At 39.0% G+C, this 13,067-nt stretch overlaps 1 non-coding gene across 1 annotated transcript; it reads left to right on the top strand.

Moving 5' to 3' along the window:
- Positions 1 to 8,366: 8,366 nt before the first annotated feature.
- LOC134377416 (U6 spliceosomal RNA) lies at positions 8,367 to 8,474 on the top strand. Its single transcript, XR_010023463.1, has one exon. It is a non-coding gene; the product is annotated as a U6 spliceosomal RNA (small nuclear RNA).
- The last annotated feature ends 4,593 nt before the right edge of the window (positions 8,475 to 13,067 follow it).

Genomic DNA, 13,067 nt, shown 5'->3' with positions numbered 1-13,067 from the left:
TTCAGAAACAAAGGCATCCCAGACCTCAGACTGTAGGATATACAAATGTGTCAAAGAAAACGAAAAGCACTTGGCAAACAGTGCCTTTAATAGACGTTAGCTGCTACTATTATTACCATTACCATATTCCATCAAATCTAAGCTGCCAGCAATTGTAAAATAAACCATTATTTTATGTATGACATTAAGAAAAAATGCTGAAATTAATGGTTTCTCAGACCAGCCAGTTAGTTGGTTAGAGCATGGTGCTGATAACAACACCAAGGTCAAGGGTATGGATCCCAGTAGGGCCTGCCACCAAAAACAAACAGAAAAACTACAAAGGTTTCTAATTGCTTAGATTTGTTATGTATACTTACTAAAAGAGCTCTTTTAAATTTATTTACACATAGATTTGTGTCATGTCATATTTCTGTATTTCCATACCTTTCTGTGCACATAAACTTTTCCTTTCAATGCCAAATTACAGGGTAATCTCTTTGAAGATATATTAAATGGCGATTAAAGACAACACATGTATGGCCAGCCCGTGGCTTACTTGGGAGAGTGTGATGGTGATAACACCAAGGCCTCGGGTTTGGATTCCTATATAGGGGTGGCTGGTTAGCTCACTTGGGAGAGTGTGGTGCTAACAACACCAAGTCAAGGGTTAAGATCCCCTTACCGGTCATTTTATTTAAAAAAAAAAAAAAAAAAAAAAGACAACTTATGTAGAACCAAAGTTGTATAGAAGTCAGTTGAAGTGATAATATGAACTGCTATGACCCAGTCTACACATGAGCAATTGGCCAACAGCAATTTTAAGATGGCCCGTGATTTCAGAGATGTTAAATGTCTGTTAGCATCATGATACACAATATTATCATCATCGTTATTATTAAATATATGACTCCAGGAGAGAGTTTGGTGTACTCAGAAAACAAAAGGAAATTCAGTTCATATTGAAGTAAAGTGCGTATAGGGAACAAGGAGAAGTGATAGATATAAAGTTAAGTTGTCCCAGCAACATTTGCTAAAGAGGCAGGCTCTTCCCCAGTGTATAGGCTTGGTGCCCTTGTCAAAGATCAGATGGCTGTAGGTGTGTGGCTTGATTTCTGGATTCTCTATTCTATTCCATTGATCAGTGTGTCTGTTTTTATGCCAGTACCAGACTGTTTTGGTTATTATAGCTTTGTAGTACAGTTTAAAGTCAGGTAGTGTTATGCCTCCAGCTTTATTTTTTTTGCTCAGCATTGCTTTGGCTACGCGTGGTCTTTTATTATTCCATATAAATGTCTGGATAGTTCTTTCCATTTCTGAGAAAAATGTCTTTGGAATTTTGATGGGAATTACATTAAATTTGTTTATCACTTTGGATAGTATGGACATTTTCACTATGTTGATTCTTCCAATCCAAGAGCATGGGATATCTTTCCATCTTCTTGTATCCTCTCTAATTTCTCTCAGCAATGGTTTGTAGTTCTCATTATAGAGATTTTTCACATCCTTGGTTAACTCAATTCCTAAGTATTTTATTTTTTTGGTGGCTATTGTCAATGGGCAGGCTTTCTTGATTTCTCGTTCTGCATGTTCACTATTGGAGAATAGAAATGCTACTGATTTTTGTGTGTTGATTTTGTATCCTGCTACTGTGCTGAAATCATTTATCAACTCCAAGAGTTTTTTGGTAGAGGCTTTAGGCTATTCGATATATAGGATCATGTCATCTGCAAACAGGGACAGTTTGATTTCATCTTTTCCAATCTGGATGCCCTTTATTTCCTTCTCTTCTCTGATTGCTCTGGCTAGTACTTCCAACACTATGTTGAATAGGAGTGGTGAGAGTGGGCATCCTTGTCTAGTTCCTGTTCTTAAAGGAACAGCTTTCAGCTTTTCCCCATTCAGGATGATATTGGCAGTGGGTTTATCATATATGGCTTTAATTATGTTGAGATACTTTCCATCTATATCTAACTTATAGAGGGTCTTTGTCATGAATGAGTGGTGAATTATCAAATGCTTTTTCAGCATCTATAGAGATGATCATATGGTCCTTGTGTTTGACTTTATTAATATGGTGTATCACATTTATTGATTTGCGTATGTTGAGCCAACCTTGCATCCCTGGGATGAATCCCACTTGATCGTGGTGAATATTTTTACGTATGTGTTGCTGTATTCTGTTTGCTAGTATTTTATTGATGATTTTTGCATCTATATTCATCAAGGATATCGGCCTGTAGTTTTCTTTTTTGGTTATATCTTTACCTGGTTTTGGTGCCTCTTTAGCAAATGGTGCTGGGAGAACTGGATATCAATATGCAGGAGAATGAAACTAGACCCACACCTTTCACCATACACTAAAGTCAACTCAAAATGGATTAAAGAATTAAATATACACCCTGAAACAATAAAACTTCTTAAAGAAAACATAGGAGAGACACTTCAGGAAATAGGACTGGACACAGACTTCATGAATACGACCCCAAAAGCACGGGCAACCAAAGGAAAAATAAACAAATGGGATTATATCAAACTAAAAAGATTCTGCACAGGAAAAGAAACAATTAACAGAGTTAAAAGACAACAAACAGAGTGGGAGAAAATATTTGCAAAATATACATCTGACAAAGGATTAATATCCAGAATATATAAGGAACTCAAACAACTTTACAAGAAAAAAACCAAGCAACCCAATTAAAAAATGGACAAAAGAGCTAAGTAGGCATTTCTCTAAGGAAGACATACAAATGGCCAACAGACATATGCAAAAATGCTCAACATCACTCTGCATCTGGGAAATGCAAATCTAAACCACACTGAGATACCATCTAACCCCAGTTAGGATGGCTAAAATCCAAAAGACTGAACGAGTAGGGCCGGCCCGTGGCTCACTCGGGAGAGTGCGGTGCTGATAACACCAAGGCCCCGGGTTCGGATCCCATATACGGATGGCCGGTTCTCTCACTGGCTGAGCATGGTGCTGACCACACCAAGTCAAGGGTTAAGATCCCCTTACCGGTCATCTTTAAAAAAAAAAAAAAAAAAAAAAAAGACTGAACGATAAATGCTGGCGAGGTTGCGGAGAAAAAGGAACTCTCATACATTGTTGGTGGGACTACAAAATGGTGTAGCCTCTATGGAAAATGGTATGGAGGTTCCTCAAACAACTGCAGGTAGATCTGCCATATGACCCAGCTATCCCACTGCTGGGAATATACCCAGAGGAATGGAAATCATCAAGTCGAAGGTATACCTCTTCCCCAATGTTCATCGCAGCACTCTTTACAATAGCCAAGAGTTGGAACCAGCCCAAATGTCCATCATCGGATGAGTGGATACGGAAAATGTGGTACATCTACACAATGGAATACTACTTAGCTATAAAAACGAAGGAAACACTGCCATTTGCAACAACATGGATGGACCTTGAGAGAATTATATTAAGTGAAACAAGTCAGGCAAAGAAAGAGAAATACCACATGTTCTCACTTATTGGTGGAGCTAAAAATAAATAAATAAATTCACACACACACACACACACACACACACACACACACAAAAAAAAACCGGGGGGTGGGGGAAGAAGACATAACAACTACAATTCCTTGAAGTTGATACGACAAGCAAAGAGAAAGGACATTGTTGGGTGGGAGGGAGGAGAGGGAGGAGGGAGAGAGGTTTCGGTAATGGGCCACAATAATCAACCACATTGTATATTGACAAAATAAAATTAAGAAAAAAATAAAAATAAATAAAATGTTTGAAAATAAATATCAACATTTCAGAATGAAAAAAAAAAAAAGAAGAAAGAAAGTTAAGTTGGGGCCAGATTGGTATAGAAACAAGAACACACATTAATGTTGAATGAAAAACTGACTTTCATTTTTTGAACATGAAAATGCGATGAGGTGCCCCAGTGAATTCCCTGGACTTCAATCTTCCTTGTCCCTATTGTATAAAAGCAACCTTATTTCCCCTTGATATTTGAGGGCCCATCACCCAGGCTGGTATAGTAACCCTTTCTCTGCCTGTTGGTTCAGCAACAAGAGCCCAATGGCCAGGGGGTAGTCTCATCACATGTTCCAATGTAATGAACAATGACTGTGTTCTCTAGTAGAACTGTTCTTCCCTTGGGGACTAAGCACTCCAACCATACTGAACTCAAGAATTCATAAATGAGTTATTAGGTATAAAAGTGAGATGAACTGTTCCTACCTCTACCCCTTGGTTCCCAGACCCATGTATTCTACCTGTGGGAGAAATAGTACTGTATTTTAACTGTTGGTATAAGGCATATACCACAAACCTGTAGTATAGCATACCTAACTCACAATGTGTTACCTTTTGTCTATCACCATAACTGAGTCTGTAAAAGGTCATCACACTACTTTATTATACCAGCTACAACTGAGTGATGGGGTTCCTGGCAAGACCATCAAGTTTCTTTGCTACAATTCTTTTGCCATAAAATAAGCCCCTTGGCAGGACTGGCCAGTTAGCTCATTTGGTTAGAGCAGGGTGCTGATAACACCAAGGTCAAGGTCAAGGATTCCTCGTACTGGCCAGCCTCCAAAATAAATGAATAAAAAATAAGCTCCTTAGCCAGAAGCAACATGCGCAATACCATGGTAGTGAATGAGACATCCATAGATAGTGGGGCTGGCAGAAACACTGCAGGTAGGAAAGTCAAATCTGAATCTGAAATATGTATCTATTCCCATGAAGACATATCACTGCTCCCTCCAAAATGAAAAGGATCCAGTGTGTATGGATTGCAAAAATATCCCCAACTCTCTCCCTCTCTGCATGTATACCCCATGTGACTTTGAAACTGCTTCCATTAAGAGGTAAAATCTGTATCCCCACCCACTGAGTTGGACTGTGACTGGCCAGTAGAATGCGGCAGAAGTGACAGTATGCTAGTTTGGAGCCTAGGCCTCAAGGTCCATCCACATACCAATTTCCCAGGCCTTTTGTTTGATTTTGGAGCCCTATCATTGCCTGAGAAAAGTCCAACTTAGTCTGCTGGAGAGAGGAGTAACCACATGGAACAGAGCCAAGTTGACCCAGCTGAGGCCATCTTAGACCAGCTCCATCCCAGCTGATCCACCAGATGACTATAGATATATGAGTGAGCCCAACTGAGATGAGAACTTCGCAATCTATAGGCTTGTGAGAAATAATAGGTGTAGTCTTAAGGAATTAAGTTGTGGGTGGGTTGGGGGGGGGACATTGTCACATGGCCAGACAGTCCCTAAACTGCTAAGTCAACTTGCCACATATCCATAGATTCAGCTGGTAAGGAGACAGCAAGCCCAAATGGATTTAGGCAGTTTATTACTCATAGCATAGCAAACAGCATGAACTTCATGTTTGTATCAGTTCTTCTTGACCCCCAAGCACCACAGCAGTGATGCCAGTGAATGCCATGCACATAATAGGTCTGTCACAGCTGAAGAACACTGAGCTGAGGAAACTCCCAGTCTTAAAAGAGGACCATAGCAGCCTGCCCTCTGGAGAGAGACTTTATTATACTGACCAGGAAACAAATTTGCCTTCTGTGAAGGTTAATTCTATGTGTCAACTTGATTAGAATAAAGAATGCCGAGAAATCTGGTAAAGAATCTTTTAGGGGTGTCCATGAGGGTATTTCCAGAAGAGATTAGCATGAGAGCCTGTAGTGAATTGAATTGTCCCCCCAAAATTCATTGAAGCTTGAATTGTGTCCCCCACGTTTTATCTATTAGAAATTTGGCCCCGGGCCGGCCCGTGGCTCACTTGGGAGAGTGTGGTGCTGATAACACCAAGGCCACAGGTTCGGATCCTATATAGGGATGGCCGGTTAGCTCACTTGGGAGAGTGTGGTGCTGACAACACCAAGTCAAGGGTTAAGATCCCCTTACCGGTCATCTTTAAAAAAAAAAAAAAAGAAAGAAACTTGGCCCCCACTGCGACTGTTAAGAGAGTGGGAAATCTTATTATGGTAATTGAAAGGTGGAGCCTTGAAGAGGTGATTGGATTGTAGGACCATGTAGTAGTGAATGGATTACAGATGGTGGTCAGGGGTGTGGTTCTGAGGGCTTTAAAAGAAGAGGAGAGTCTGTCTTTCTTTCTCTCTGCTCTCTCTGCTTCTACCATCTTGCCATGTGAGATCCCTGGGTCACTGTCACCACCATGAGATGGACTTTGGACTTCCAGCCTCAGAAACTGGAAGCAATAAATTTCATTTTCTTATAAATCACCCAGTTTCAAATATTTTGTTATAAGCAACAGAAACAGACAAATACAGAGCCTGAGTGGACTGAGTGGGGAATATCCACCCTCAATATGACAATCATCCCAATCCACTGGGGGCCCAGAGAGGACAAAAAAAAACAAAACAGAGAAGAACGGCAAATCGCTCTCTCTATCCACTGGAGCTGGGATACACTCTTCTCTCCTGTCCGTGGACATCAGAGCTCAAGACACTTCAGCTTTTGGGGTCCAGGAGCTACACCAAGGACACCACTGGCTTCCTGGTTTTGAAGCCTTCTGACTTGGACTCATCTATGCTACCGTCCTCCAGTTTGCAGAAAGCCTGTTGTGGGACTTCTCTTCACAATCGTGTGAGCTAATTCCCCTCATAAATCCCTTTTCTTATATTTATAACATATCCTATTAATTCTGTCTCTCTGGAGTATCCCAACTAATACACTTTCCAACCCATGGGAGACATTTTTTATCACCCTGAAATGTCTCCAGGAGTGGAGAGTGATACTATTTTTATTACCCTGGAATATAGGTAAATCTGCTCCCTGCTTCTAAGCAGCTCGCCAAGCATCCTTACTGCTGTCAATGCCGTTTGCACAGGCATACCAGAATTTCTCCCAACAGTTTGTTATAGAGCAGTGTCTCTAACTGATTTTCAGTGAAATAAACCTGCCACCAAGAAATGCTTGGTCCCCTTTGGGAATGATATTATAAAAGGGGCACAGTGTTGGTCTCTGCTCTTGGCAGGCTGGACATAACGCCCAGTGGCCAGATCAGCTTTGGCGAGAGGAAGTCTAAACTGTAGACACCATGCATAGCCTCCATTCCTGCCATTATGGCTATTTTGTTCATGACTCCATTGAGCAAGCACTGGGGAGCTGGGAAAGCCAGAGGTTGGACCATTGTGTCCATTTAACTTTTGAGAGCCTCTAGAATGGATGCCCTCTGGTGGGCATTCACAAGAAGTACAAATATTCTCACCTATACCAATTCTCTAGGCCTCTCGTCACCAATTTTCCACTCAATACTTGCCAAGCCTCTGACCAGCCAGGAATGGGCCTGTGTATGCAGTATCTAAAGATCAGCCTTCCAGGACACTACGCACGTTAGAGAATGGATAGAGGCTGGAGGACAAGGGAGGATGGGGAAAATAAGCATATAATTAAAAAGAGAGAGAGAGATACCCTAGGAAAACAATGTGGATCTGAAAACATAGTGCAGTGCTATGAACTAGGGTGTCTCCAGGAAGTCTTAATCTACGAAGGTTTTTTTTTTTTTTTTTTTTTAAAAGATGACCGGTAAGGGGATCTTAACCCTTGACTTGGTGTTGTCAGCACTATGCTCACCCAGTGAGCAAACCGGCCATCCCTACATAAGATCCGAACCCGTGGCCTTGGTGTTATCAGCACCACACTCTCCCGAGTGAGCCACAGGCCGGCCCGATCTATGAAGGTTTTAATTTTTGTTTCTTTCCTTTGGGTTATAATAACAGTCATGTTTAGCATTCAAGTTTCCTCTTCTGACTATAATTTTCTTAAGTTTAGTCCCAACAGATCTGAGAATTCTCATACACAAATACAAATGTAACAGAGACAGTATTTTGAAAATTATTAATATCTTTGCTATTTTGCTTTTTTCTGTTAGGAAAGAAGAAGGGAGGAGATGGCATTAATGAGTAGGCAACCAACAGTGTCCACTTAATTTATGTACTTCTAATTTATATCTTTTTTGGATATTTCTTTTTTTGACAGCCCTAAAGCCCCACCACTTTAAATCCTTTTTGGAGCAAAGATTTAATTCAATTACATTTAATTTAATTTAATTACATTGAATTAAATGGGTATTCTGCTCCCCAATAATTTTGAGTAGTCCATAAATGTAATTTTAATTGCTGCATAACATTGCATTATACAGATATAATATAACTAATGACTTATTTTCAATTGTTTTGCTATTATAAATTAAGCAGGATAAAAAATAAAAAATAGTATGTTAGTATATTATCTTAACTGCATTATGGATTGAGAGTTGGGGGAATATTGGAATTGCCTTTGTTTTATAAGTGTGAGAGAAGGGGCTTGAAGTATAATACCCTCCAAACTGAGAAGGAACTTACAGACCAAAGAATGATGCAGGTATTCATTTCAGCAGCACATATACCAAAAATTTGAACAATATGGAAAAGATTAGCATGACCCCTGCACAAGGATGACATGCAGATTTGTGAAACATTTCACATATTTTTTAAAAATTAAAAATTAAAAAAGAATGAAGAAGGCAAATCCATATAGTTCACAAAGAGTTTTATTAAAAGGGTAACTTACATACAGGGGAGGTCACAGGCAACAAAGAATCAGATGTTTACAGCAGGTGAGAGCTCTTCCTCTCTAGCTTTTAGGTAAGGCTTATATAGCATAACTTCAAAGAAATAGCTTAAGAAAAACAAGTTTCCCGTGATCTATGAAGCAGGAAGCTTTTGATGCTTGTGCACAGACTAATTGACACCAGGAGCTGCAGTAGGTCATTTACTCCCTAAACCCTATGTTCCTGCTGTACTTGCCCTAAGGTTAATGTATAAGCGGTCAGTGAAAAAAAGGGGATGAGGTTAAACAGGAATCAATATGGTGGATAGGGCACAAGATGGTGTTTGTCTTGTTCACCTTCTAACAAACAGTTTGGTAAGTTGCTTAGGAAGAGAGTCAGATCCTAAGGGTATGCATGTAAGCTGGAGCTGAAGCAATAAAAGAGGTAGCTAAACTGAAGCATGGTATTCTCCTGGCAAATTGCAGGAACTCAAGAGGGTTGCTGGAGACTTGGCAAGCCTCAAAAGCCACAGTTTGGAACTGGCACACTGTCATTTCCACATATATTTCATTGGCCAGATTAAGTCAGTAGAGTGGGGAAGAATATTCCCAGAGAAGCATTGCAAGAACAGTGAGAGAAGAAAAAGAGTGAACAAATATGATCTATTAGTAAAAAGTCCCCAGTGATGGGAGTGACTGACACATTTTAAGAATAGATATGTCCAATATTTAACTGGAAGTTGTGTTTCTGTGTTGTAAATCCTCTCTCCTTTATTTACCTGTATCTTCCACAGTCTGCTATGTGGGCAAATAGGTCATGGGAGTGGCATTTGTACAAATTAGGAAAAAGATCTGAGTGTTAAATTTGGGTGAGCATTGCATAGAACAGCAACAACAGGTTCGAGACATCTAGATGATCCCTAAGCAGAACGAATACAGCAGGAGTGGAGAACCAGAGCTGACCATAAAAACTCAAGATCACCAGGATTGTGCAAAAATCTTGGGAAGAACACTAATCTTTCCATAATTCATGAAACTGAGATTTTAAACAATCCTATTTAGATCTTAAGGAACAGGGTGTGTCCAGCAAAAATGTGAGTAACAAAAGTGCCTGAATCTCTAATTGTTTCCTTAGGGTCTAATCTCATAAGTGTAATTTCTTTTTTTTTTTAAAGATGACTGGTAAGGGGATGTTAACCCTTGACTTGGTGTTGTCAGCACCACGCTCTCCCAAGTGAGCTAACCGGTCATCCCTATATAGGGATCCGAACTTGTGGTCTTGGTGTTATCAGCACCACACTCTCCCAAGTGAGCCACGAGCTGGCCCTTCATAAGTGTAATTTCTGATCAGAGTATGGACTTTTTTTTTCAGGTTCTTGACAAATAATGTTGAATTTCTTCACAATAAAAAGTTCAAGTAGGCATTCAGGATTTTCCTACTCTAAATTGTCAGCCATAATAAATACTGAAAAAGGAAAGCATAGACCAAGGCTTGAAAATAAGAAAAAATATATACAAACACCTGTGGTTCCTGAATTATAATGGTCTTTGAAAATGACTATGTTCTGAGCAATGTTGTGCTTGAATTTGAAACTTCCTGACTCAGTATTAATTCATTAAGCTCTGACAGTTAACGATAAGGTAAACAGCCATCTCTGTTGTCAAGTCCAAAAATATTTTGAGTCTGGGGGCTGGCTAGTTAGCTCGGGTGGTCAGAGACTGACAAGAAAGACAGGTAACTGCCAAAGTAAATAATCTCAAGCAGCTACGGATCATGACAGGATATATACATGTGTGTATATATATATATATATATATATATATATATCTTATACAGATATATATATATATCTTATAAAATCACAAGTTCCTATGAGAAAAGCCAAACCCTAATATGCCTTTGGACCTCTGAGTGAAATGAAGAACTGGAGAAGAAATTCCAATACTCATGAGGGAAATTTATGCTATGATCCCTTTCAAGTGGCTTCAGGCTAAACATTTGCTCTACAAAATGATGAATGTACTGGCTTTTGTCTCTGTTTAGAGATGTGAGGGATGTGCCTCATTACTTTTCAGAGATGTCTGTAAGATACACCAAGAACTTGGTCTTGCCAACATTGCTTTTAGCCTTGAAATTCTGATTCAACAATCTCAGAAACTTAAAATGTGCTGAATATTTTCTAATATATTACTTAATTTAACCATTTGTATTAGTTTCCTGAGGATGCCATAACAAATGACTACAAACTCTGTGGCTTAAACAACATAAATGTGTTCTCTCCTAGTTCTAGAGGCTAGAAGTCCAAAATTAAAATATCGACAGAACTGTCTTACATCTGGGGGCTCTAGGGGCAAATCTGTTCCTTGCCTCTTCCAGCTTCCAGTGGCTGCCCTAGCATTCCTGGGTTTGTGGCCACATCACTCTTCATATACATTGTCTTCTCCTTCTCCTCTGTGTGTCTCTTATAAGAATGCATGGCTGGCTGGTTAGCTCACTTGGGAGAGCGTGGTGCTGCTTAACACCAAGGTTAAGGGTTTGGATTCCCTTACTGGCCAGCCACCAAAAAAAAAAAGGAATGCATGTCATTGGATTGACAATCCACCCAGATAATCCAAAATAATCTCCTCATCTCAAATTCTTTAACCTAATTACATCTGCAGACTCTTTTTCCAAATAGGGTAACATTTACAAGATTCATTCTGGGGATTAAGAAATGGGCATATCATTTGGGGGACACCATTCAACCCACTACACTCTCACAGCAATCTTCTGAAGCAAATCCCCTTCCAGAAACCATCCACAGTTTCTTGCCTAAGAATACATTATGAGTAATTGATGACCTACTATTCAAAGCCAGGACTTCAGTAGAGTTACAGCGCTTTTTCAATTACACCATTCTTTGTTGACATCACCATGTAACAGTAATAATAATAACAGTGTTGAGTGAGCACTTTCTATGTCCCAGGTGCTGTGACAAGCACTTTATACACATTGTCGTATGTATTCCTCACAACAATCCTACGATGTTAGTAGTGTTATTGTCTTCATTTACAAATGAGGAAAACAAACAAAAGAAAAAGACAAGAAAAAAAGAAACAAACAAAAATAAATAAATTTTTTAAAAATACAAGTGAAGGAACTAAGACTCAGATACATTAAATAATATCCTCATGGTCATCCAGATAGCAGATGATGGAGATAGGATTCCAGCCCAGCTCTAGTTGATTCCAGGAGATGTCTTCTTAATGTCTACATCTATTGTCTCTCCATATGAGCAAAGATACTAGTTTTATACAAGTCTTCTACACTGAATAAAATCGAATTAAAAGGTTGAAACTAGCCCATCAGGTTAATTTAACTTTTAATCAACGTTTTACATTCACATAGATTTTTAAAATGTTTATAAAACCAGTCATCCTCTAAGGTTTATAATGAAAATAGCAGTACCCTGCCCCTTTCACCATCTTACCCCCATATTTCTAATAACTTGCTAGAACTACTATTTCTATTCTTTAAATTGTTTCTTTATTGACATAAAATTTATACACAATAGGCACAGATCTTGAGTGTACAGTTAGATGAGTTTTGACAACTGTATATATTTTAGTGATTGCTTTAGAGTTTATGGTATATTACTCTAACTTTCAGTCTATCTTCAAGTTACATTATATTGCTCTGCATATACCTTAAAGAATCTTACAATACCTCCAACCTTCGTGCTTTATTGTCATACATTTTACTTTTACATATGCTACAAACCTCATAATATCTTGCTGTCATTTTTGCTTTAAACAGTTAGATAACCTTTAAAGGAACTTAAATAATAATAATAAGTGTCTTTAGGTTTACCGTGTAGTTACAATACCAGGTGCTCTTCATTTCTTTGTGTAGATCCAGGTTTCTGTCTGGTATCATTTTCCTTCTGCTAAAAAGACTTCCTTTAACATTTTTTGTAGTGCAGGGTGGTTGGTAATGAGTTCTTTCAGTTTTTGTATGCCTTCAGTTTTTCCACTGAGTAAGGAATTCTAGGGCGACAGTTTTTTCACTCAGTTCTTTGAAGATGTTGCTCCATTATCTTCTAGCTTGCATTTTTCCATTGAGAAATCAGCTGTCATCTCTTCATTGCTCTGTAATGTGTCATTTTCCTTTGGCTGCTTTTAAGATTGCCTCTTTATCAAGCAATAAAGATTGCTCTTTATTGGTTTTAAGCAATCAAATTATGATGTACTTCAGTATTTCTTTATGTTTCTTATGCTTGGGATTTTTTTGAGCCCTTTGGATCTGTGGGTTTGTAATTTTCATCAAATTTTTCAGCCATTGAAAAATTTTTTTCTCTTTCTCCCCTCCCTTCTTCAGGGACTCCAAATACAGGTGTGTGTGTGTGTGTGTGTGTGTGTGTGTGTGTGTGTGTGTATATATATATTTTTTTTTTTTTTTTGTCTTTTTCATGACCGGTAAGGGGATCGCAACCCTTGGCGTGGTGTCGCCTGCACCGCGCTCAGCCAGTGAGCGCACCAGCCAGTCCTATATAG

Source organism: Cynocephalus volans, chromosome 4, assembly GCF_027409185.1.
Source record: "Cynocephalus volans isolate mCynVol1 chromosome 4, mCynVol1.pri, whole genome shotgun sequence".
Classification (NCBI taxonomy): Eukaryota; Metazoa; Chordata; class Mammalia; order Dermoptera; family Cynocephalidae; genus Cynocephalus; species Cynocephalus volans.
Note: the sequence above shows the minus strand (reverse complement) of the source record. Positions and strands in the feature narration are given on the sequence as shown.